Below are 24,945 nucleotides of genomic sequence, written 5' to 3'. Positions count from 1 at the left end.
CGAGAGCAATCCCCAAGTTAACAGCACAGAGACACCAGATATGCTGTTGTGCAACATCGATGAATACTTGCTATTTGAATTCTTTTTTTTTTTATCAGCCAAAATAAAAGACACTTTATTGATGATAACATACCAAAAATACATCATGGTATACATCAACAAAGAGAAGAGGCAAGAGGCTGATGAAAAACCAACCGAAAAGGGGACAAGCAAAACCAAGGCAGCAAGCCACCAAACCAATGCAAAATACAGACCAGTGCAAAACAGACAAGTGCAAAAAAACAGACCAGTGCAAAAACCAGCTCCTCCATCTCAGCAAAAAACAAACCAGTGCAAACCACAAAACCAGCTCGCAGACAGCAGCATGCACTGATCACAGAAATGCATAGCAGGAGAACACAAAACTCAGACAAATACTCTTATGGAAGTGCATCTTTATGTAGCCCAGATACTCTTATGAAGTGCAAGCATTCCATGCACCTCCATTCTATAGCAACTCTGTAGACAAAAGAGCATGACACCAAGCAACTAGATTAACTCATGTAGCAACTCTGAAGCAGAAGAAAACATGACTCATAATAGCAACAACCAACAAAGAGCCTAAAACAGGCATACACCAGCCACAACCAACAGAACAGAACTAAAGGTGGAAACAGAACAAACAGAACAAATATACCAACTCCACAGCAGTTCACAGCAGCTGTTCAACCTCACACAGCAGCAGCAGCCTATAACTGAGTAACTCATACACCAACTCTGTAACAAATAAAACCAGACACATAGCAGTCCATAGCTGAAAAGAGCAGACCAACAACAAAAAGGTAAAATTAACAGAATCTGAGACAGATTAGCAGCAACTTCTCTAAAGGGCTTTTCCAGATACACTACAAGCAGCTTCTAACTTCAAGAATATTAGACACAAACTCATTCACTGTGTACCCTTGCCCAATTGAGTGAGATTTCAGCTGAAGAGCCACTCTAACTTTAATAAGCTCACAGAGATCTTCCCAGGTATGCTGCTACCCATTGAACAGATAATCATTCCTGCATTTCCAGAGGGACCATAAGGCAGCAGTCAGAATTAAATTCTTGGATTCAGTTTTCTTCAATTACAAAAACAATGCATGTTATATATTTATGACTAATTGTCCCTAGTAAGGAATTTTTTTTTCTTCTTAAAAATATTTATATTCCCCAAAAGTAGCCATTATTAGAATCATCTACTTTTCTTTCCCTACCTGTAACGATCTAGAATTTCTTCCTCCGCTTGAGCGGGGAAGTTGACGCCCGAGCGGACTTGAGAGGTTCTCAGTATTTTTGCAGATGGTCTGAAATTTTGAGAGTTGTGAATTCCCGCTCGAGCGTAGGAGTGGTTGCTCGAGCGAACATCTTTGTTGGTCTGCGCGCTCGAGTGTGGAAAGTGAGATTGCCCTTGACATTTTTATTAGTGTATTTGGAACCTCCTTATTTTATTTTGGGGTATTGATTGAGGTGGTAACATGATGGTAAAATAAGATTGGACCAAAAACTTTAATTCGAATAATTTGCCTATGATCAGCCATCACTCTTTTGCCCTTTTCTTTTTCCACACTTTGAATTTGGGTGTGATGCTAGAACCATTGGAAAGCTTGTTTCCAGGGCTTCAATTTGGACACAAGAACGACCTAAAAGGATGAGAGAGTTATGGCTGTTTGAAATTTTGGAATCTGTGTTAGAAGCAAGTACGCTCGAGCGGGAAAATAGACGCTCGAGCGGACTACGCGAATTCAGCAAGTTTAAAGGCACTTTTCTATATCATTCTTCACACTTTCATCTTCTCTCTTCATCCCTCTCACCCTAGGTCCGAAAACCCTAGGTTTTGACCTCAAATGCCTTCCATTTCCCTAAGAATTGGCCAAGATCTCTTACCAAAAAGTGAGGAAGGCTTGAAGCTCAATATTTTCAACCGATTGGAATTCGGGTTTGCAAAGGATTTTTCTCAAAGCTTTGCTCTCTTGCTTGATTCTTGAGGTAGGGGTCCTAGTTTTTTTTCAATACTTCCATTAATAGATAGATTTGTGGTATTTTGATTATATAAATACAAACCCTCCATTTTTGAGCATATGGTGCACATCATGAGATTTAGGGGTTTAGGATTTGAAGTGTTGGGGGTTCAATTGTTGGGTTAATATGGTGGATTATGAACCTTAGGTGTATAATCAAGGGGGAAATTGGAATTAAAAGTAGTGGTGTGAGAAGTTTCAATTTTCTTGAAATTCTTGATTTTTCTTGAAAACCCTAAGTTGATTCATGATGATAATTTATGATTTTTCCCCAAACTGAAAATAGAATCATGAAATTGATAGGTTGAATTATATATATATATATAAGTTTAATTGGATTTTAGAAGTGTTTGAAAATTATGTTAAAAATTAGTGATTGAACCTTTATTATGGATATTATAAATTTACATGCATCATAGATTTCTTGAGATTGAGAAGGATTTGAGATTAAATTCATGGAATTAGGAAGAAATTGGGTTTTGAACATAAAATGAGTTACATGCATGTTCATGATTATGGAAGTTAATTATTTTGGATTTGCTTTTGAATATCTTACATGAGTTTGCGTCTAGTTCCTACATGCATGAACAAATTCTACAAATTTTGATATTCTAATTGTACATTTGATTTTGAAAAAGAAGTTTAGAAAACCATGAGTTCATGGGTTTTGATTTTGAAATTAAGTAAGGTTTTAATTTAAATAAATTAATTATTATGTTTCAAGATTTTGAGGAAATAATTTATGAATAAATAAGTGTTTATATTTTCTAAGGCATTTTCATGGTTTTGATCAAGTTATGCATGGATTTAAAAAGAATTGAAAATGCGTTTGGAAGCCATTTTTGAGAAGTTCGAAATTTTGGAATTTTACAGACCGCTCGAGCGAACTAATTGCCGCTCGAGCGCAAATTGAAGGCTTCCAGTACTTTTATAGTCTCTTACAGACCGCTCGAGTGACTAAAGGCTCGCTCGAGCGAATAACTATTCTTAGCATATTTTGGAAAGTTACATTTTGTAAGAAATAATGTATAGAGAAAGAGAGAGAATAAATTGTATGTATTATTATTGATTGATCTATTGATTGATATTACAATGATTCATGATTCCTATATATAGAAGAGGGTGAGTGTGTAGTAGGTAAGGAGTAGGTGAAGTGGAGGTGGTAGTGGTGTAGTGGGTTAGGTTTAGTGGAGTAGGTGAGGTGGTAGTGGTGTAGTGGGTTAGGTTTAGTGGAGTAGGTGAGGTGGTAGTGGTGTAGTGGGTTAGGTTTAGTGGAGTAGGTTTAAGTGGGTGAAGTAGGTGGAGAGTAGGTGGATTTTAACAGCCCCCCGCAAACTCAAGGGGGATAGGAACTAACCAACTTGAGTTTGGAGAGAGTAACAGAACAAGAAAATACATAAAAATAAAAGAGGATAAGAGACACTGTATGGTCGTGTCAGACCATTGGTGAAGACACTGGATGGTGGTGTCATAACGTTGTAGAGGACACTGTATGGGGGTGTCATAACCATGTAGAGGACACTGTATGGTGGTGTCATAACGGTGTAGAGGACACTGGATGGCGGTGTCAGACCGATGTAGAAGACAGTTTATGGGGTCATGTCGGACCGTTGTAGCAGACAATGTTGTGACAGTTGTGGTGACAGTTTACGGAGTCTTGCTGGACCCTTGTAGAAACTAACCGGAATCAATGTCGGGACAGTTTACAGAGTCTTGTCGGACCCTTGTAGAAGCTAACCGGAATCAATGTCGGGACAGTTTACAGAGTCTTGTCGGACCCATGTAGAAACTAACCGGAATCAATGTCGGGACAGTTTACAGAGTCTTGTCGGACCCTTGTAGAAACTAACCGGAATCAATGTCGGGACAGTTTACAGAGTCTTGTCGGACCCTTATAGAAACTAACCGGAATCAATGTCGGGACAGTTTACAGAGTCTTGTCGGACCCCTAAAAAGTCGCACCCTCAAAAGATGTGCCCAATCTATCAAAAGGTGTGCCATCAAAAGGCGTGCCCAATCCATAAAAAGGCGTGCCATCAAAAGGCGTGCCCAATCCATAAAAAGGCGTGCCATCAAAAGTTGCGCCCTCAAAAGGCGCGCCCACTTCATCAAAAGTCGTGCCCGACAGAAAGCGTCGAGCCATCAAAAGGTGAGCCGGAGACGCGACGAGGCACGTGAGCGACAGAGCGGCGTGTCGGCCGCGTCGTCAGTGTCAATATAAACCAATGCGAAGTCTGAGGCTTGGAAGCATAACAAACCAGTTGAAACCTCTTCGTTCTCTGTAACATTCTGTAACCAATCCTTCTCTGAAACACTCAGCAACATGGCCTCTTCTTCCCGTCCAGCTACCCAAAACATGGCCTCCTCGTCCCGTGGTCTGCTCACGCTCTTTCCAGAACTGAACGAGCCCACAAGAGAAGTAACTGGTGCGGTGGCCAGTGAACCTCAACCAAACACCTCTGTGTTTGCTCCGTTGAACTTTCCGATGCGGTCGGTGGAGCAAAAAATGGCAGTGCAAACGGACATTGAAGCCAATCAGTATACTTTGAAGTCCTGTGTGGAGACGATGACGGCAGTCACAAACTTGTCGCACCGGCTGCAGAGCAGGACAAATGAGGTGCAACAGTTAAACTCCCAGCTGGCTCTGCTCCAACGCATGTATAAGGATGCGCGAGCAGAGATAAGTGTGCTGAAAGCAGAAAATAAGGAGCTGAAGCGGAAGGCCACCGTGATGTTCCGATTTGGAGGGCTGCCATATGCTGCAGTGGAGGAGCAGGGAGTAGTGATCATGCCCAGTGGAGTGGGAAACACGGAGGCAACACCGGCAAGGGCCGCCCAGGACGGAGGCAAGAAGAAAAGACCGGCGGAATAGGCGAGAAGAAAAATCCCACTGTTCCGATTTGTGTTGGTTGTGTTTTGTGTTTTTTTATTTTTATTTTTATTTATTTATTTTTTTTTTATGGTGTAAAATGCTGATCGGGGTTGATCCCCGGCATGAAGAAATGACAAGTTTGTAAAATGTTGTTTTTTTTTTTTTTTTTTTTTTTTTTTTTTTTTTTGAGAGTGTTTTGTTGAAAAAATAAAAATAAAATGAAAGAAAATAAGGGAGAAAGAAAATAGATAAAAAATATTTATAGATGGATTATATGAAAAACATCAGTGCGATTGTTTCAAAATAAAGTGGGGTATTTAAAAAAGAGGAAAAGTGACTTGGAAAAAATAAATAAAAATAAGTGATTTTTGAAATCAAATGGAGGAGAGAGAGGGACAAACCCATGTGATAAAGTGGAGAGAGAGTCGGTGAGTGGGGTGCAAAAGGTGAAGGAGAAATGATGGATTGAAAATGGTTTGTGTCAAAAGTGGACACTGTTAGTGGGGAACATGAGTGCATTGATTATTTGATATAATAATAATAATAATAAAAATAAAAAGTTAGAACAGTTGGAGAGAATGAGTGGAGTATGGTAAGGGTTTCATCCAAAGCCAAAATTTCTGCAGCGAATCACTTCGCAAATCCTAGCATGAGCTTTTTCTCTTTCCAGGCTTATTCATGAATTTCCTGGTGATTTCAAGAGCCTCTGGTGGCATTGTGGCAGAGAACACCCCAACCTGGATTTTGGGTGGCAGCAACTGAGAACCTATCATAGATCTGATTTTTAAAAACCTCGTGACAGCATTTCATCAGCTTCATCCAAGACAAACATTTTGATGTAAACAGGGCGAAGTGATTGTCTCCGCAACATGTCAAACACACGACCAGGAGTACCAAGAACAACATGAACCCCACTGGAGAGAATGCGCTGATCTTCGCGCACACTAGTCCCTCCAACACAAGCATGAACCTTCACACTTTGCTGGGCAAGTTCAAGAGTGGGTGGAAGAACCAAAGCTTGGCACTCAACCAAGCTATAATCTAGCTGCTGCAGAATTCCAGAGCAGAATGTTGCAGTGTTTCCAGTTCCAGACTGTCTCGTCATATGAGGTGAAGAATTCTTCTCCATCAGCCTCACACATGACTACAGTTGCACAAATCTTTGTTGATTTTATCAGCGGAATAGGTTGAGGCCCGGCGGGCGGCTAAGGTGAGGTTGCCGCCCGCCGGGGAAGCGAAAATACTAGGTTTTAAACCAGCTCTGATACCATGTAAGAAATAATGTATAGAGAAAGAGAGAGAATAAATTGTATGTATTATTATTGATTGATCTATTGATTGATATTACAATGATTCATGATTCCTATATATAGAAGAGGGTGAGTGTGTAGTAGGTAAGGAGTAGGTGAAGTGGAGGTGGTAGTGGTGTAGTGGGTTAGGTTTAGTGGAGTAGGTGAGGTGGAAGTGGTGTAGTGGGTTAGGTTTAGTGGAGTAGGTGAGGTGGTAGTGGTGTAGTGGGTTAGGTTTAGTGGAGTAGGTTTAAGTGGGTGAAGTAGGTGGAGAGTAGGTGGATTTTAACACATTTAGTTCGTATTTTTATTCTCATCTCTTCCCAAAGCATTCTAAACATGATTTATGACTCAATAAAGATTAATAAGCTACTAAAAAACATAAATTAGTTGATTAAAGAATAAGTCATTAACTTAGTGATACTTGATTAAGAAGCCAAGTGAGGATTTGGTTTATTCAGAAAAGAACGATTTAGTAATAAAAGGGATTTGTGAAATGAGAACCCGATTCATCTGACTAAAGAAAAAAAAATAAGCGTAATGGGCCTTCGAATTATTTAGACAGAAAACAAGAAAGTCAAGTTTGATCAAGGGAGTAATATTGTGCTTCAATGTGTATATGTTATGTGTTTGTGTAGGTCACGCCCTATTGTCTGCTTGACCTGTCTGATCTACTTCTGCAGCTATTTGTGAGTAATAACTCTGTAAAGTTATGTTTAACTTTAAGTATTTTCTAACTGATATGATACGATCTATTTTCTGAAATGCTATTTTATGAATTATGAATGAATGTCTAATTTTTTGAAATGTATTTGTGGCACCCTTAGGTCACGTGGCCCTCGCCCGGGGGTAACAATACCGTGGCCAATATGCATGTGGTCCTCGCCCAGGGGTAACAATACTGTGGCCTATTTTCACGTGGCCCTTGCCCAGGGGTAACAATACCGAGGCCTATATTTGCATGGCCCTTGCCCGGGGGTAACAATACCGATGCCTATATTCACGTGGCCCTCACCTGGGGGTAACAATACCGTGGCTACTTGCGTGCAAGATATGGACCTTTATGGTCGTCGGTACCGACTATGCATGTGGGTCTCAGGACCAAGTTGATATGTTAGCTAATGGGTGTACTACGTATGATCTTATGCAAAATTTGATTATGAATATGAATATGTATCTGAATCTATTTCTGATTTGAAATCTGAATATGCAAAGACTCTGTTTCCGATAAGAATATGTTTTTGATATAAACTCTAATTTTTAACTATGTGATGGACATCATTCATTAAAACCCTTTACTCTGTTATTATTCACTGGGCTCTAGCTCACTGTATTATTTATGTATGTAGGTGATCAGGCGCGTGACCAGTCTTAGAGGAATCTGCCTAGAATTTGTTTTTGTTAGCCAACCTATGTGCCTCTCGTGGAGGTTCCGGTTATGTCAAGTGACTATGGCCATGTGATTTAAAGTTTAAGTTTTGTTTTCTTGCCTAGTTAAACAAGTATTGTGTATTTTGTAAATGGGGCTAAGTCCTTTTTTGTCCAATCTGTATATATATTATGACGTAAGGATGATGTGTATATTTGTACATAAAAATTTTAAAATTTTTCTATCTCATATAGGTCTGCACAGCTCATTGGACGTTGTATATTTGTTATTTGCTTCCGCTAGCTGCTAATATTATGTTAATTTATCTCAGAGGCTTTCGGTAATCCCAGGATTACTGGCCGGTTGCGATACTAAACCTGTAGGGGCGGGTTTAGGTCGTGACACTACCCTCTAATTAGAGGCATATTATCTTTAAAATCAGTAACTGAACGATGCTCCAATTTAGTAAAATAGAGGCTTCAATCCAAGTTAATTCATAAGGACTAAGAGGTTGAATATTGTACTATGTCAAAAATCAAATTTTAAAGAGAAAATTGGAAACATACACAAATAATTACAACAATGTGGCAGCGTAAAAAATAACTAAAGTGCAGATGAAACTTAAAAATTAATATTAAAAACATGGGAAAATTTCAAAATCAAAATACAATAAATCATTTAATTAGAGATCATCGAATTGCTCATGATAAGAATGAATTCCACAGTCATTGATGAAAATCAATTGACCTTTGGAAATCACCTCTCTTTGCTTGGGAGTTATCATCTCAAAGATTGAACGACAATCTTTTTTTTTTGCTCAGCAAAAAATGAAAATCTTTGTTGATATAAAACCAAAGTACAAGGAGGAAGTACATTAATAAAGACAAAGAGAAGTGAGTGCAAAAAGCATCATAAAAAGCATCAGTACTCCGTGCATGACTTTATGTGCAATTTAAATAAGATTAGGAGGTGCTTGTAAGGGGTAGTTCAACTGTTGCCTTTGGTTGGGGAGCTATTGTTGCTGCTGAAGCTGTGTTGGGAAGCTATTTGTGTATAAGGGGTAGTTTAGTGGTTGAGTGCAATTAGGAGAGGGTTGTGGAGCATTGGGCTGCTGAGTTTTGCAGTGCATGCTAGTGTGGCTATTCTGTTGCAGGTAAGATGGTGTTTATCAAGTAGAGGAGATTTGATGGTGTGTGCTACGGTTTGATGTTGTAGTGTTGCTGCTGATGGTTTTGGTTTGGGGATGTTCTGCAACGACCGAGTGAAGCTGTCTGTCAGTGTTTTGATCTGGTTTGGGAGTTTTGCAGCTGCCTATCTATCTGAGTATGCAGGACAACTGTTGGATTGTTTTGTATCCTATTTGGTTGTTAGGTTTTTTTTTGTGGTTTTTTCCTTGCTTGGTTTGGTCTCTCTTCAAACCTTGCGGTTGAGCTTGCAGATGATTGGGCTCTCTTCTCGATGCCAACTTAGTTGGGATTGGGTTAGTTTGCTATGATGCTTGTGCTCTTCCCTCCCTTTGTTGATGTAATTTCATATTAATTTATGTTCTTATTATCAATAAAGGTTTTTTGTTGATAAAAAAAAAAACAAGCCGAGACAATCCCAATTAGTTTGACACCGAAATGCAAGCGCAAACGTATACTATTACACCACCAGGTTGGAGAGGATCCAACAAGCAAGAAAAATATAGAACAAAAGCAAATCCAAAGCATCAGAGAGAGCCAACCCATCAAATAACCAAGGATGATGTTTTGATTTGTTGGATATTAGCGACAAACTCGTGCACAAAGTCGCAAATTCCATTTTCATTGCTTTTAACCCATAAAAGCCACTCCTATGTTTATCAATTCCTGTAGCTCTCCCAAATTGGTTGAACACTGTTAAATGTGCACTCATTCCTGTGCTTCCAAACAAACCACAAAACTGCCAGTAGCATAGCTTATTACAACAAAAAGCACATTTGGCGACCAAAGTACAAATTTCGTCACCAAAAGAATCGGTGACATGTACACAATTCGTTGCCAAAGGCCTGTCACTAAAAGTATTGGCGACCAAATCATAAATTGTCACCGTATGTAGACACTTAGCGACGAGCAAAATTGGTGGCCAAAAATCATATATTTTGTCGCTGTAAAATTCTAATTTGTCACTAAAGGTTAAGATTTGAATAAGCTATGTAGTTTTAGCGACAAATAAATGCATCGCCAAAAGTACTATTTAGCGACAAAATTAATTTGGTCGCTAAAAATCAAGTTTTAGCGACAACTAAGTTTTGGTTGCTAAAAATTCTTGGAATAACCACTAACTTTTAGTGACAAAAACAATATGTTGTCGCCAAATACATTAACAGCGACCAAAATATCACATGTCACTAAAAATTCACAACACATTTGGATTTTAATAATTTTTTTGTTTAAAATAATCCAAAACACTTGTTTTTCTCTACTCAATATATACACAAATACAATGTAAATAGTAATACACCTGTGCAAAACATTCATAATAATTTAAAATTAATTGATATTAAACATTCCAATAAACATAATTACAATTCTCTAGCAATCTGAAACATTCATACCAAAGTACTTACAAACTATTAACATCAAACCCACAAATCCATTACCAAATCCTATGTTAAAATATTTTAAAAAATACAAAACCAAATATTTTGATGTTAAACATCTAACCCACAAGTCATTTACCAAAATCCTATGTCAAAATATTTGCAAAAACACAACTAAATATTTTGATGCTAAATATCTTACCCATAAGTCATTTACCAAAATCCTATGTCAAAATATATCCAAAAACACAAAATCAAATCTTCTGATGCAGCCTGAACTATTTTTCACCATTGCTAATCTGTCACATGAAAAAAAAAAAAAAAAATTAGATTGACCAAAAAAAAAAAACTCGGTATGAATTTCACAATTTTGATTTTAATTTTGTAATGTGAAGTCTAATCGGGGTGCCGTTTGCTCATACAAGTTTATTTAGTGTTGAGCAAGCTGCCCGTGCTAAGTTTTGGTGAGTTTCGGTAGTTCTTTCGCACTTTCGCCCCCTGAACGAGCCTTTTAAGTCTTGTGTTTTACAATTTTCTTTCTAATTTTCCAATCAGAAATCCAATCGAGGTGTCGTTTGTTCCTACAAGTCTATTTAGGCTTGAGCAAGCTGCCCGTGCCAAGTTTCGGCGGTTTCGGTGGTCATTTTGCAATTTCGATCCCCGAACGGGCCTTTTAAGTGTTGTGTTTTACAATTTTCCTTCTTATTTTCTAACCAGAAATCCAATCGAGGTCTCATTTGTTCCTACAAGTCTATTTAGGCTTGAGCAAGTTGCCTGTGCCAAGTTTCGGCGGTTTCGGTGGTCGTTTTGGCCTCGAACGGGTCTTTTAAGTCTTGTGTTTTACAATTTTCCTTCTAATTTTCTAACCGAAAATCCAATCGACGTCCCATTTGTTCCTACAAGTCTATTTAGGCTTGAGTAAGTCAGCCGTGCCAAGTTTCGACAGTTTTGGTGGTCATTTCACAATTTCGCCCCTCGAACGGGTCGCTTAAGTGTTGTGTTTTACAATTTTCCTTCTAATTTTCTAACCGGAAATCCAATCAAGGTCTTGTTTGTTCCTACAAGTCGTTTTAGGCTTGAGCAAGCTGCCCGTACCAAGTTTCGGTGGTCATTTCGCAATTTTGGCCCCTGAACAGGCCTTTTAAGTCTTGTGTATTACAATTTTTCTTCTAATTTTCTAATGGGAAATCCAATCGAGGTCCCGTTTGTTCCTACAAGTCTATTTAGGCTTGAGCAAACTTCCCATGTCAAGTTTCGGTGGTTTTGGTGGTCATTTCGCAATTTTGACTCCTGAACGGGCCTTTTAACTCTTGTGTTTTACAATTTTCCTTCTAATTTTCTAACCGGAAATCCAATCAAGGTCTTGTTTGTTCCAACAAGTCTATTTAGGCTTGAGCAAGCTGCCCGTGCCAAGTTTCGACAATTTCGGTGGTCATTTCACAATTTTTACCCCCAAACGGGCTTTTTAAGTCTTGTGTTTTACAATTCTTTTTCTAATTTTCTAATTGGAAATCCAGTCAAGGTCTCGTTTGTTCCTACAAGTCTATTTAGGCTCGAGCAAGTTGCCTGTGCTAGGTTTAGGCAGTTTCGGTGGTTACTTTACAATTTTGCCCCCTCGAATGGGCCTTTTAAGTCTTCTGAACCAAACTTTTTTATAGTTTGTTCAACACCACCAAACATATTAAGTGAGATGCTTGTAGTGATTGAAAATTAAATTATGAAAAATATACTTACAAAAGTGCTTGTCAATAAGATTCCTCTAATGGATAATCATCTTCATCAACCTGCATGTCTGCCCGATCCTTGTGCATCCTCATAAACTTCTCAATCTCTTCAAATCTTTTGTTTTGCATTTCAATCATTTTAGCTTGCTCTTGTGCTATCAGGTTCTGGGCTGCAATTTGTTCTTGCTGGACCTCGGACAAATTCTTCAATGACTCTAGTTGTTTTTGTAGGCTCGAAACCACCTTAATATGTGCTTGTGCACTAATAGAAGAGTTGGATGAGGATGGTTTTGGACCAACTCTAACGCCTTTTAAGTATCCCAATTTCCTTCCAAGAACCTCAATTAAAAGCTGCTCTTGAGTTAAAGGTACTGCCCTAGGCTCTAAAGACTCTTCACGTCACTTTTTCAAAGCTTCCTATCAATTTGTAAACAACTTCAACAAATACAACCATTTACATAAATGTAACTCTATTAAGTGGCATACTTACATGTAATTGACCACATATTAGGGCTACCCAATCCGACTTTCTCTTACTCCAATGAGAATCTTTGTAGAAGTCTACAATGTCAGTCTTCTCGGTACCCTAATTCCATTTAAAAGTAAGCATACATAATTAATTTTAACTTATCACACTTTTAAATATAATAAATGCATCACCTGTTTTCACATTGCAGCTTGAAATGACTTGGAGCCCATTGTATGATTATATGGTAACCTCGATCGACTATCCCTTGCTTTTTCAGCCAAGTTCTGCAAAATTAATTGATTAGTAAAATTAAATTGAAATTATAACATGATTATTTAAATTAGAAAATTTTACCTGATGATCGCCATCAAACCATACATGATTGATCATGTATATCCAAGCCTTATAATCGACCCCTTTGTATGGTTTACTATAAGGGTCAACACCAGCATCTACCAACTTTGAGTAATGAGACTTCATCTTGTTATGCCAACTTTTGTAAAGAGTTTTACACTTTTTATTGACTTATTTCCGAACCTCTTCATCATTATCATAATCAACAATCTCAAATTTATCCTGCAAACATAATGAATACTTTTATTGATATCAAAATGCAAGTAATGGTGATAATCTTATTATTTTAAAAATAGCAAATGCATGTACCTGAATTGCTTGAATGATTGGGGCTTTATGAATCTCATCAATCTTGTCCCACTTTTTTATATCAATGATTGGTGCAGCCATCCTTATCTGTAAGCCAAGTTAATTTGCAAATGGAGTGGCATAAGGCCCTACTGGCACCTTTGCATCTACAGGGATCCAAACAGAAAGTTTTTCACCACCATTATTAGCTATGAGACGTGCTATGCTTTTCCCTCGAGTTTGACCCCTTACTTGTCTAGAACGAGTACACAACCCAGTTGTAGATGGTGCATCCTGGGTAGTAGTTGCATTTGTAAGTGGTGTAGCCTAGATAGTAGTTGCATTTGTAGATGGTGCAGGCTGGATGCTTAGAGCATTTGTAGATGGTTCACTCTGAGTAGATGGGGTTAAATTAGCTAGTGTATGCTGAGTAGGGGTAGCATCTCTAGCTGCAACTTGTTGGGTAGGTAGAGGAACTTTGGATGATGTTGTACTTCGAGCTTTACCAGGGCCTGCCATCTAGCATAATAACTCAACAATTACATGTGTGAAACATATGTAAAATAAGCAATTACATTAATATCAATGGATGTATAATAGAATTAATATCAGAACATAAGTGATAACTAAAAAATAAAATGACATAAAAAACTAAAAAATATATATATATATATATATATAGAGAGAGAGAGAGAGAGAGACAGGGACACACACAAACACACATATACAAAAAAAAAAAAAAAAAAAAAAAACTTTTTAAATAGTCATTGTACTCAAACTCAAAGGCACTTAAACAACAGTGTCATAAAAACATAAAAATGACAAAAAAATTAAAGTTCTATGTCAAAATCTATATTAGAATAAAAAATGATTATGTAGCTTATCTTTTCGGATAGTCAATGCTCATAGTAATCATCTTCATTATTGTGCCCTCTTTCATCATCAACACCATCGTTGTGTGCTCGACTAACTGATTATAAAACCACCTCACTTGGGATAATTTGAGGATCAATGCCATTCCTATGAAGTGAGATTGTGATGGGGTCTTCAACGTTGACTGGGACAACATCAATTGTTTCATTCTGTTGGAATACATCATTAGGTTCAATGCCATCTTGTTTTGATACATCCTATATTCCTCGATGTTGTAGTCTTTCTATGACTTTCCAATGTCCACCTAACTTTGTATCATCAATGCAGAAAACTTGTTTCACATGACTTGGTAAGACAAATGGATCATCTTTATACCATCGACTTCTAATATCAATACTTGTGCAATATGTATCGATATGTAACGATCTATTGCTACCGGTGTTGAACCATTCACATTGGAATAAAATAACTCGATGTCTAAGTATGTAACGCATCTCCCACACTTTGTTCAAGTACCCATAAAAGTCAATTGTTTGTCCTTCATGCTCCCTTTCCATAACTAACCCACTATTTTGGCATTTATGACTACTATCACGATCTTTACTAAGAAATCGAACACCATTGGAAATGCAATCTGAATGCAAATTAACATTTACACTAGGACCATTTGCTAATGACCACAAATCATCAGTTGCTTCTGGTAATCCTTGAGCTCGTAATTGGTTCATCTACATAACGACATCAATTTCAATCATTATGTTAGTATTCATATAAGTATAGCTGAATAAAGTTTAGGATTATATCTTACATGTTCTTTGAACCACTTGAGAAATTTCTCTTTCTGTCTCTTTGTGATGTCACGTGCACCTTGATTTTCTAAAAGATTCTTGTGTTACCTACTTACAAACATATGATTGATAAGTAACATATTATATTGAAAACATAATTCTACCAAAAACCAATAATAAGACCGTACTCTAGATAATGGTCCAACTTGAGGCTATTATTCAAGATGAACCAATGAGCCATTTCACATTCTTTCTAAGACACGTCAGAAGCCCTTGTAATTAGCCCAAAAGGACGAACATTTTGCGTGAAGACCTCTAACCCCAACTCATGCACACCAACATTGACATTTCATTCCTCTCGATTAAATACAGTTTCAATCCCACCAGATACATTGAGCAAAATGTGAGACACTCCTTGACAACATAAGCTTCTGCGATCGAACCTTTTGGACGAGCTCGATTTGTGACATATCCTTTTAATGTTCCAAGTAGCCTATGAAACAAACAATAGAATAATCTTATTACATGCACACTCACATTTTTATAAATATATATACATGTTGTGCTAAAATTTAAGTATTCTAGTATATTAAGAAATTAGTAAGTACCTTTCAATGGGGTATATCCACCGATATTGCACAGGCTCACCAAGAATGGCTTCGCGTTGCAAAAGAATGGTCAAATGGACCATCGCATCAAAAAACGCTGGTAGAAAAATTTTCTCCAGCTTGCATATCTTCTAATTTTTCCAAATCCTTCACCTTCATTGTCTTTGAGAAAAGCTCTTGGAAGAAATTTCCCAACTCATAATGCGACACAAATATCATTATGAAGATATCCACGCATTCCAATGGGAAGAAGTCGCTGTAGAAGGACATGACAATCATGACTTTTTAGGCCTGTTAACTTATCACCTTTTGTGCTCACACACCTTGAGATGTTTGCTGCATAACCATCAGGATACTTAATAGACTTAAAAAACTCACAGAAACCATGCCTTTCATCTAAGGACAAAGTGTACAATGCTGGGGGCTCTTTAAAAGACCCATCGGCATGCCTTTTTAGATACAACTCCTTCCTTATTTTCATATGTTCTAAATCTACGCGTGCTTTTTCTGTGCCTTTGTTTTTTTCATCTATACGCAGTAATGTTCCAAGAAAACTATCACATATATTCTTCTCTATGTGCATAACATCGAGGTTGTGTCAAAGTTTAAGTGTTTTCCAATATGGAAACATAAAAAAGTTTTTTTTTTTTTTGTTATCCAATTCAATACTGGATCTTCCCTTTTTCTTTTCTTATTGGTTGGATGCTTTCCAAATGGTCTGAATGTCCCTAAGTCCAATTGTTCTAAAATTTGTTCTCCTGATAACTCCAAAGGTCTTGACACAAACTCAGCCTTATCGTTATAAAGTCAACTCCTCCGCCAAGGGTGGTCATCAGGCAGGTAACGGCGAGCGCCTGTGTACACTATTTTACTTCTCAATCGTTGTGAGGATGCATTCTTGTTACATGTGGGACAAGCCAAATAACCTTTCGTACTCCATCCTAACAAGTTGCCATATGCAGGAAAGTCATTAATCGTCCATATAACAGTCGCATGCATTCGAAAAGTTAATGCAGTTGAGGCATCATAAGTAAGCACACCATCTTCCCACAACTCCTTCAACTCGTCAATTAATGGTCGCATGTAAACATCGATATCTCTCCCCGGTGCTTGTGGTCCAGGGATAAGTAATGACAATATACTAAATGATTGTTTCATACATTTCCAAGGAGGCAAGTTGTGAGGCATAACAATCACAGGCCATATATTGTACGAGTTGCTCAAGTTTCCAAAAGGATTGAAACCATCAGTGGCCAATCCTAACCTCACATTTCGAGTCTCTTAGGAAAACAAAGGATGTTGCCTATCAAAATCCTTCCATGCCTTACCATCAGCTCGGTGCCTGAATATCCCATCATCTACTCGCTTCTCTTTGTGCCATCTCATAGCTATAGCTATTTTTCTCGACATATATAATCTCTGCAACCTCGGTGTCAACGGGAAATATCTTAAGATCTTATGAGGAATTTTCTTACCTTTTCCATCATTCAACTTGTATCTGGACTCTTGACATATTAGACAATTCTCTAAATTTGCATTTTCCTTCCAAAAAAGTGCACAATCATACTTACATGCATGAATCGACACATATCCTAAGGCTAAGTCACGTAAGAATTTTTTGGTTTCATAAAGGGTCCATGGAATCACTTGGTCACTTACCGGTAGAAGGTCCTTTAATATCCCCAACAACACGTTGAATGACTTATAGGTCCACTTGTTTAACACCTTTACATGAAACATCTTAACAACAAATGATAAAAGAGAAAACTTACGACACCCAGGGTACAACTCTCTTTGAGCATCATTCAACAATTTGTTAAAGTTGGGCATGTCCTCTTTTTCAATATTATTAGCCACATTATCACCATCGCCATCGTCCTCTTTATCCCCATCGTTTTCATCATCATTCATGATAGTCCTTATAGCGATCCCGGTTGTCCCTTTACTGTTCTGTTGTGTTCCGGACTCGGTTTCGTGAAGTTGGTAGTGGTATCTATCTTGTTGCCGTCCTTTAATTTCACTTGATTGAGTTTTAGGATGATTTGGGCAGGGTTGTTACAGGTTGGTTAGGCCTTGGTTTCAATTCCTTGTTGTTCAGTTTTTAGGCGATCCGCTCGAGCGGGTCTTCTTGCGCTCGAGCGGGGATTGCACACTTCCAGTATTTCGTGTTCCTGCAAAACTTCTGCAGATGTGATTTTTACGCTCGAGCGGGTTTGTTTACGCTCGAGCGGTGGCGCTCGAGCGGGCTTGGTGGCGCTCGAGCGGGCTTGGTGGCGCTCGAGCGGGTAATACTTCCTGGGTATAAGTTCTGGGAGGTGGAGATCTACGCTCGAGCGGACTGGTTTTCACGCTCGAGCGAAAGTGCTGTATTCTTGTGCCTTGACGCTCGAGCGGGCCTTGTTGCGCTCGAGCGTGTTCAGATTTTGTTCTTGGCGCTCGAGCGTTGTGTCCTCCGCTCGAGCGGGTCGTACGTATATGAGTTATCCGCTGGGTGATTTTAAATCACTTTTTGATTTTCTTTCTCTGTCCTACTTTTTCTAAAACCCATTTTTGAGAGCCTCTCTCTCTAGAAACTCCCTTCTCTCTAGGGTTTGATCTAGTTAGAGTGTCCTCCTTCTCTTCGGCCTTTGTAAAAGTTGTGTGGATCGTCGAGGGTGTCGTTTTGATCCGAGAATCTTGGTCTTTGGAGCATTTTGGTTTTGGCTTCTTCTCCATCCAAGCTCTAACTTCGAGGTAGGGATAACCTACTCCTTACTATGAGCTTTGTCCTTAAATTTTAGTATTTTGAGATGTTGGGGTTGGTTTGGTGATTTTGTGAAAGTTTGGGGGCCTTGGTGAAATTTTTACAAAAGTTGGGGTTGTGGCTATATAAAACCTAGATGCATGTTTGGCATGGAAAAAGTAAAATTAATGTTAAAACATTAATGAAAATGGAACCTAAGAGTTGTAATGTTAATTATGAAAAATGCCCTAATTACATTGGTTAATTAATTTGCATAATTAATTATGGGAAATGAGAAATTGGTTTGGAAAGGTATGGGATTAAAGGGTGTAGTTGGATTATTTATCACTCACCTAGTTGAAATGTTGATTATATATCCATTGTTGCATTTATTTTCTGTATAGAAATAACTGCTTTGGGCTATCAGTGGAGGATAGTCTTGATTGTTGTAGACAATGCATGATGATTAGGCAAACTGAAACTAATCACTAGAATGTGTCATTGAGTATGACAGTTGAAAGAATACATTAAATTTATGTATTGTGTGGTGATGTGTATAATTATTGTTTATATGCATTGTGTGTGTGGAGGAGATAGGGGATGTACTCCACGGTTTAGGGGAAGATAGGGGATGGACCTCTAAACCGGATGTGTTGGGAGGAGATAGGGGATGGACTCCATAGATAGAGTTCATATGCTTATCTATTTATGTGTTGACAGAGCTCATATGCTTGTCATTGGAAGTGTGATAGTGCTTTTATGCATATCTATGGAAGTGATGATATAGCTTGTATGCTTATCTGTTGATGTGTGATATAGCTAGTATGCTTATCTATTGTGAAATGGGAAAGTGCTTAATATGAGTTATTGTCTCATATAAATTGTTTGGCCAGGTTCTGAGCCATGATTATAAATTGAGAATTGAAAGGAATTGGAAAATGGATTGTAACATGGACTTGTATGTCATGAAACTGCAAAGTGTGATAAGGAAAAGTATCAGTGTTGACCATCTATCAATTGCTAATCTTTTAGTCATTGTCCATATTTGGTTTAGTGTATTTCTACTGGGCTGTGGCTCACCCTTTACGGGAATATCATTTTCAGGTACAGGTAGCATGCCACCTCCAAGGACATAGCTTGGGAGGCTAGAGGCGGACACACTTTTGTTGTCTTATTTCTTTTGATGTATTACATGTATATTCAAGCCAAGGGCTTAATGTGTAATTGAGTTAGTACTCTTTTATTGTAACCAAGTGTTAACTTGGAAAGCTGTAAGCCCGTAGGGCATTTGCTTTTGTTGTTAACATGTAATACTTTTGTAATAGAACTCTGATGAATAGAATCATATGGAGCTTTTATATATCATTGCGTGTCTTTGTTAATGGATTTAAATGTTATTTTTTTTGAGGGCGTGACAGTCCCCATGTAAACATCTTCTAACAAATTTAGGATTTCATCTTGATCTTCGCCTGTCTCTTCTTCCATTCTATCCCAACACTTCCAAAGTCATTGTGGTTGTCATCATTGAATGCATAAGATTGATTCATGGGAACAGATTCCTTGTGATGCACCCAAGTCTTATAAGACGGGGACATTCCTTTCACGACCAAATGATACTCCACAATTTTACTAGTATGCCATTCACAATTTAAACAGTCCAGACAAGGGCAACGGATCTTATCATTTGGCTCTACATTTGCCATTGCAAATTGAACAAAAGCCTTCACCCCATCTCGATATTGGAAACTCATCCTATTTTTAAGTAACATCCAACTGTTGTCCATATTTGGTTACCTACAAAGCCAAGGTTACATGAAATTGTTATTATGTACATTAATATCCAGTAGATAAGTAGTCCTATCTCATTTATGAATGCATAATGAAAAATATACTAAAATATACCTTTAACTTAATTAGGCATGTGTAATTTATTTGTAAGACTAAATTAGTTATTTAGTTGTTACGATAACCGACATGACATGGCAATATTAATTAGAGATTTTACAGGATTATGATTCCATATCTTTTGCTCCAAGGTGTTATCTAATAGTGATTTCCGAGTATCCTACTTTGATAGTTCTAAATCTTGGATTATAAAAGTTATTATATGCAATACACCATAAAATAATTTACATTATTAACGAAGTTGTATTAACAATAGTAAGTGATAACCAAGAATTAATATTCAAGTAGAATATGCAATTTACAGTAAAGGGTGAAAAAAAATCATATAATAATGATGAAGTGGATATATAAATTAGAATTGCTATATAAATTATGGTATATTGAAATAAAAATGCCCTAACAAATAGTCAAAGCTTACTTGATGTAGTAATTGCCCCCAACGAATGAGTGCAGCTTTTTTATCTCTTTGCATTAGCCAATTACCTATAGCATTTGCAATTATAAAATCAAAGTTTAAATTAAAATTGCACTACACATCGAACCAAAATGTGATGTACACATTTAAATAAACGCTTATACTTATAATCTAGACAACAATTGTATTCTTAGTAGAAATGCAAACTACCCTACATTCTTTTTAGTACATAAAATCATTTCCATTTTTTATCTTTTAGTCTTATAACCCAAATTTCATATGCTTGTTGCAATTAAAATTCTTTCCCATATTAGAAACCTATATCCATGCAGAGCAGAAAATCATGCATATCACCACTATTACAAGTCATTTTGTTTTTCTGGAGGTAATCATGTTAGAAAACAAGCATCTCAGATCAACACCAGCAACTTTGTGTAAGGTCTTTGATCTTGAACTTATATTTAAAAAATTATGCAGCTTCCCAACAAGTACCTACCAAGACAAAGCTAAAATATATGCACATTTAATGAAGAATGTTTCCTTTTGCAGTGACAGATATGCAAACTGCCTGGCATAAAATCCAGCAAAGCCAAGATTACAGTACTTTCTAAATCAGCATAGATGACGACAATGCTCTTCTCTACAAATTGACCCCCGAATTTTGGGTCTTAAAATTTTAATATTATGTATTTTTATGGCATGTTGGCTTCCAACATGGCATTTATCCATCCAAAATTGGCCAGACGTTGGTTTTGGGAGTAAATTGAGAAAAATTACAAATGTTAGGGGCCAAAGTGGCAAAAAAATACTTGAAGGGCCAAAATGGGAAAATTGTGATACCTGGGGCAAAGTGTAATTTATCCAAAATGTTAATGTAATGTATTTTTATGCCATTTGGCACCATGTGACTACCAATGTGTCATTCCTATCCAAAATTGGACGAAATTTGGCTTGGGGATTAAATTTGGAAAAAATACACATGTTAGGGGCCAACATGGGACAAAAATACTTTTAAGGGCCAAAGTTGGAAAACTATGAAACCTAAAGGGTGCAAAGTGTAATTCACCTTATCCAAAAACTGGCCTTGCTAGTGTTTTGGGTTTCTGACTATATGCTAAGTTAATGGGTGATAAATTGAGTCCTAAGTTTGGTTGGCTTATAAAAAAATTAAATTTTCGAGTGTCTTATAGACTAGGTTTCTAGCTAGTGGCTTGAGGAAGATGTTGCCATTCCATTATAGATTTTTGTGCAACTATAGTCTCTTATCTTTGTCAAGGCATATGAATGCTGATGAAGTTTAGAGTTCTATGTTGGTATTTCATGATATTGTCATTTCTGAATATTGAGCATTCTAGCATGGGTTGCTTGGCCAATTAATGGGAATCCTGGATTAGGTTTTATATGCTTGTGTCACACAAAGGATCTTTTTTAAGATTCGAGTTTTTCCCCTTTTTTTTCGTTCATTTTTAATAGCTTGTCCAAATAAATATTTATCTATTTGGATTTGTTGGTTCTCCCTTTGCGCAAATAATGCCAAAGTTCAGGTCTTTACATTGTTGATCCCTCTATGCTACCTGCACTGGATGTACCAATACTAAGTTTGGCCTTGTATTAATGTTCTCTAATCCTAATACTATCATTTGTATTACTGCAGGCAGCTCGCAATAATGCGCTTCTTGCTATTCCAACACTTCTCTATGCTATCAATAACTATCTAAAATCCATCATACAGGTATCATTCTTTTAATAGGTGGCTTGAACATATGTATGTGCCTGTGGAGAGAATTTTATGGGAATGTTCTTTGTGATATAAGAATGGGAACTTGATTTTGCTATTTTTGTTGTTTCAATTTAATGTATAGTCAAGTACTTGTATGCTGTCATGTGATAATGCTCTTTAAAGATGGGTGATTGGGGGCCTTTGTTGTCATTATATCAGATCTTCTATGTTGTGGTTGCAAGAGAAAGCTCTTTTTGCTATTCAGTTTTTGACCATAGTGTGTTTGACAGCTAGGATACTGACTTGATGAACAGTGCACTTAGTTGGGATCATAGATTATTTAAGTTACGTGATTTAAAGGTGTTTTCAGAATGATGGTAGGAACATGGAAGGTTGACTTAGGTATACAAAGTTTTGTTAAGTTTGACATGGTTGATTAAAATCATTAAATACTATCAACTTAAGTCAATTAGGGTTAACTACATGAATCCTTCATCCTTTTATAGCTCTCTTTAGGGCCACACGCATAGCTAGTAGCATTTATTATTCATATTTATGAAAGAACAAGTTGAGGATATGGTTCCTTGGTAAACCAGTGAAAGAAGTTTATGCGACTGACATCTTTTGTTTGGGATTCAAGAAAGTGTAATTTACCCAAATAAATAACATTTATCACAAACTACATCTCATATTGGATAAAACATACATCAGGTAGCCACATGTTCCTAAGTTACTATATGTGTGATAGGTAGAGTCCACTGCCAAAGTGGTTCTGTTGGAATTTGGCATCTAGGCTGGTGTTTTAGATTTGGGAAACTTCATTGGACCATGCATTAGTTGAAAGTTGATTCTTTTTGGCATTTGAATGCTACTTGTTTGTGTCACGTACTCTTTAAGCAGAACAACTTTTTTTGAAACTATATTTTAATCCTGCAACTGTGAAGATGTTGAGCAATCTGAAGGTATATTGTTGTTCACTTATATGCTTATGATGTTCACTTAGAGATTGTGTAGTTCATTTGAATTTTGGATTTCTTATGCCTCTCTTGTGCATCGTACTGTCAAGAATATTAACCCGAATAAACTGTTTTTTTAATATATTGTACAAGCTTTTCAGCAACATCTATAGATTTTTTGTAACTTAGTGCAAATTGGTAGCTTGTTTTGGCAGAAACATTCCTTTGGCCTTGTGACTCATTATTTTGTTTTCTTACAAGGGGGCGTCTTAGTTGTCGGCGGGTGATATATTTTGCTAGATCTTTTTTTTTTCCTTTTCATTGAGAAACAAGCTATTTTGTATCAAATTGCTGCTACCACCCTACTTGTAATATTTTTACTTATTCCCACCAGAAAGGAGACATAATATGCGTCAAATGAAGTGATCTAAGTTCCTATGTTGTGGCACTTATGCTCTTCCGCCTTATATGACTTACTAGTAGTTATCTTGATTCATTCTTTGCTCATGCCACGTGAACATCTATCTTTGCTCATGACTTACTACTTGCAATATTTTTCCTTATTCCCATTAGAAAGGAGACATAATATGCGTCAAATGAAGTGATCTAATTTCAATTTCCAAAAATGCTCATAGAATTGCTAATTGAAGGAATAAACATGCAATACTACAATAATGCTTAAAGATCACACAATAGGAATTAAAAACATCTCAGTTTAGATGAAAATTTTGGACCTAATTTAAATGTCCCATTTAAATCGATAACATTTCATTATCTAATCAAATAAAAATAAAGAAACCTTCATAAGAATCAACCCAAGTTGAATTGAAGATCAAAGAAAACTCATTAACCCAACCAAAAAAATAATGTCATTGGATGTTTTTTACAGGCTAAGTCGTTTGTCAATGTTATCCTGTTTTTTATTTACAAAAAACTGAGCATACTACAATGACATATAGGTTGAGCAATCTGACAAAAAATTCAAAAGTGGATGGCCCATTACTCAATCCTATAAAAAAAATATGGGGCATAACAATAGTGAAGGGAAGCAGTATATCATGTCTTAAAGTTATTAGCTTTTAAAAGATAAGGACAATATTTATTGATGATTTAGTAGAAACACCATGCATATATTTACTGTAAGAAAGTTATGCAAACTAGATAGGTAGAGATGAGTTACATTCCATACTGATTTATTATTACTTTATTATTAATGGATTCTAAAAATCACTGAGCAAATATTTGCAATATTTGGGATTTCTAGAGATTAATTGATAGATTAAAAAAAGGGGAAAGAAATGAAATTTAATTTCTTAGATTGATTATTGGTTTTTAGTGCTGTATTTAGTTTGTGATATCGATTACTTTGGATTTGTTTCTAGAAAATATTTCAGAATAAAATTAGAACTTTAACAGTCATGGATGACATTTGAAGGAAAAAAAAAAAAAAAAAAAAAAAAAAAAAAAAAAGAAGAAAAAAAGTCAGAGATGTTTATGTAGGGATGAAGAGTACCCCAAATCAATCATTTGGGAGTAGGGCTCAATAAAATTACAGAAAATTTGGATTCATTAATGTTGTAGTATCTAGGATGTTTTTCAGTTAATAGAATTAAAAATCAAAACATAATTTTATCTGGATTTAGTACATGGGTCTGCTTTTTGAAATTATCACAAATAGAGATGAAATTACAACTTTATTATCAGTTTTCAAAACACACTTTGGTTCTGAAAATGCAGAACCAGAGAATGAAGATTCAGAATTGAAAGAAGCAAAACTAAAGACAAAGAAGAAGAATATGAGGAGGCAATGCTTAGTCGGCAGTGCGAGAGAGCGAGAGAAAAAGAAGAAGAAAAAGAGAATACCTCTGTGGTGTGCCATTTAAGGTCGTGGGAGAGAATACCTCCGTGCTATGCCGTTTGAGGTCGTGGGAGAATGAGCTGAACTTTTAGGTAAATGGTTTGTTTATTCACTCACAAATACTTTATTC

General features: G+C 36.8%; 1 long non-coding RNA gene across 9 annotated transcripts; it reads right to left on the bottom strand.

The window, feature by feature from the left end:
- Positions 1–624: 624 nt before the first annotated feature.
- LOC114309814 (uncharacterized) lies at positions 625–24,945 on the bottom strand. 9 transcript variants are annotated; one of them, XR_014361092.1, is made up of 12 exons: positions 24,821–24,945; positions 20,285–20,349; positions 15,240–19,755; positions 14,820–15,124; positions 14,652–14,739; positions 12,992–14,571; positions 12,683–12,904; positions 12,520–12,612; positions 12,350–12,445; positions 11,870–12,276; positions 10,338–10,434; positions 625–1,044 (listed from the first exon to the last, which is right to left on the bottom strand). It is a non-coding gene; the product is annotated as an uncharacterized LOC114309814 (long non-coding RNA). The 9 variants fall into 9 exon arrangements; XR_014361096.1 differs by lacking the exon at positions 10,338–10,434; XR_014361090.1 differs by lacking the exon at positions 625–1,044 and having other exon boundaries at positions 10,058–10,434.

The sequence above is a fragment of the Camellia sinensis genome, chromosome 2 (assembly GCF_055761805.1).
Source record: "Camellia sinensis isolate YWXY chromosome 2, ASM5576180v1, whole genome shotgun sequence".
Taxonomy (NCBI): Eukaryota; Viridiplantae; Streptophyta; class Magnoliopsida; order Ericales; family Theaceae; genus Camellia; species Camellia sinensis.
The sequence above is the reverse complement of the archived record's forward strand: the minus strand, read 5'-3'. Positions and strand labels throughout refer to the sequence as shown.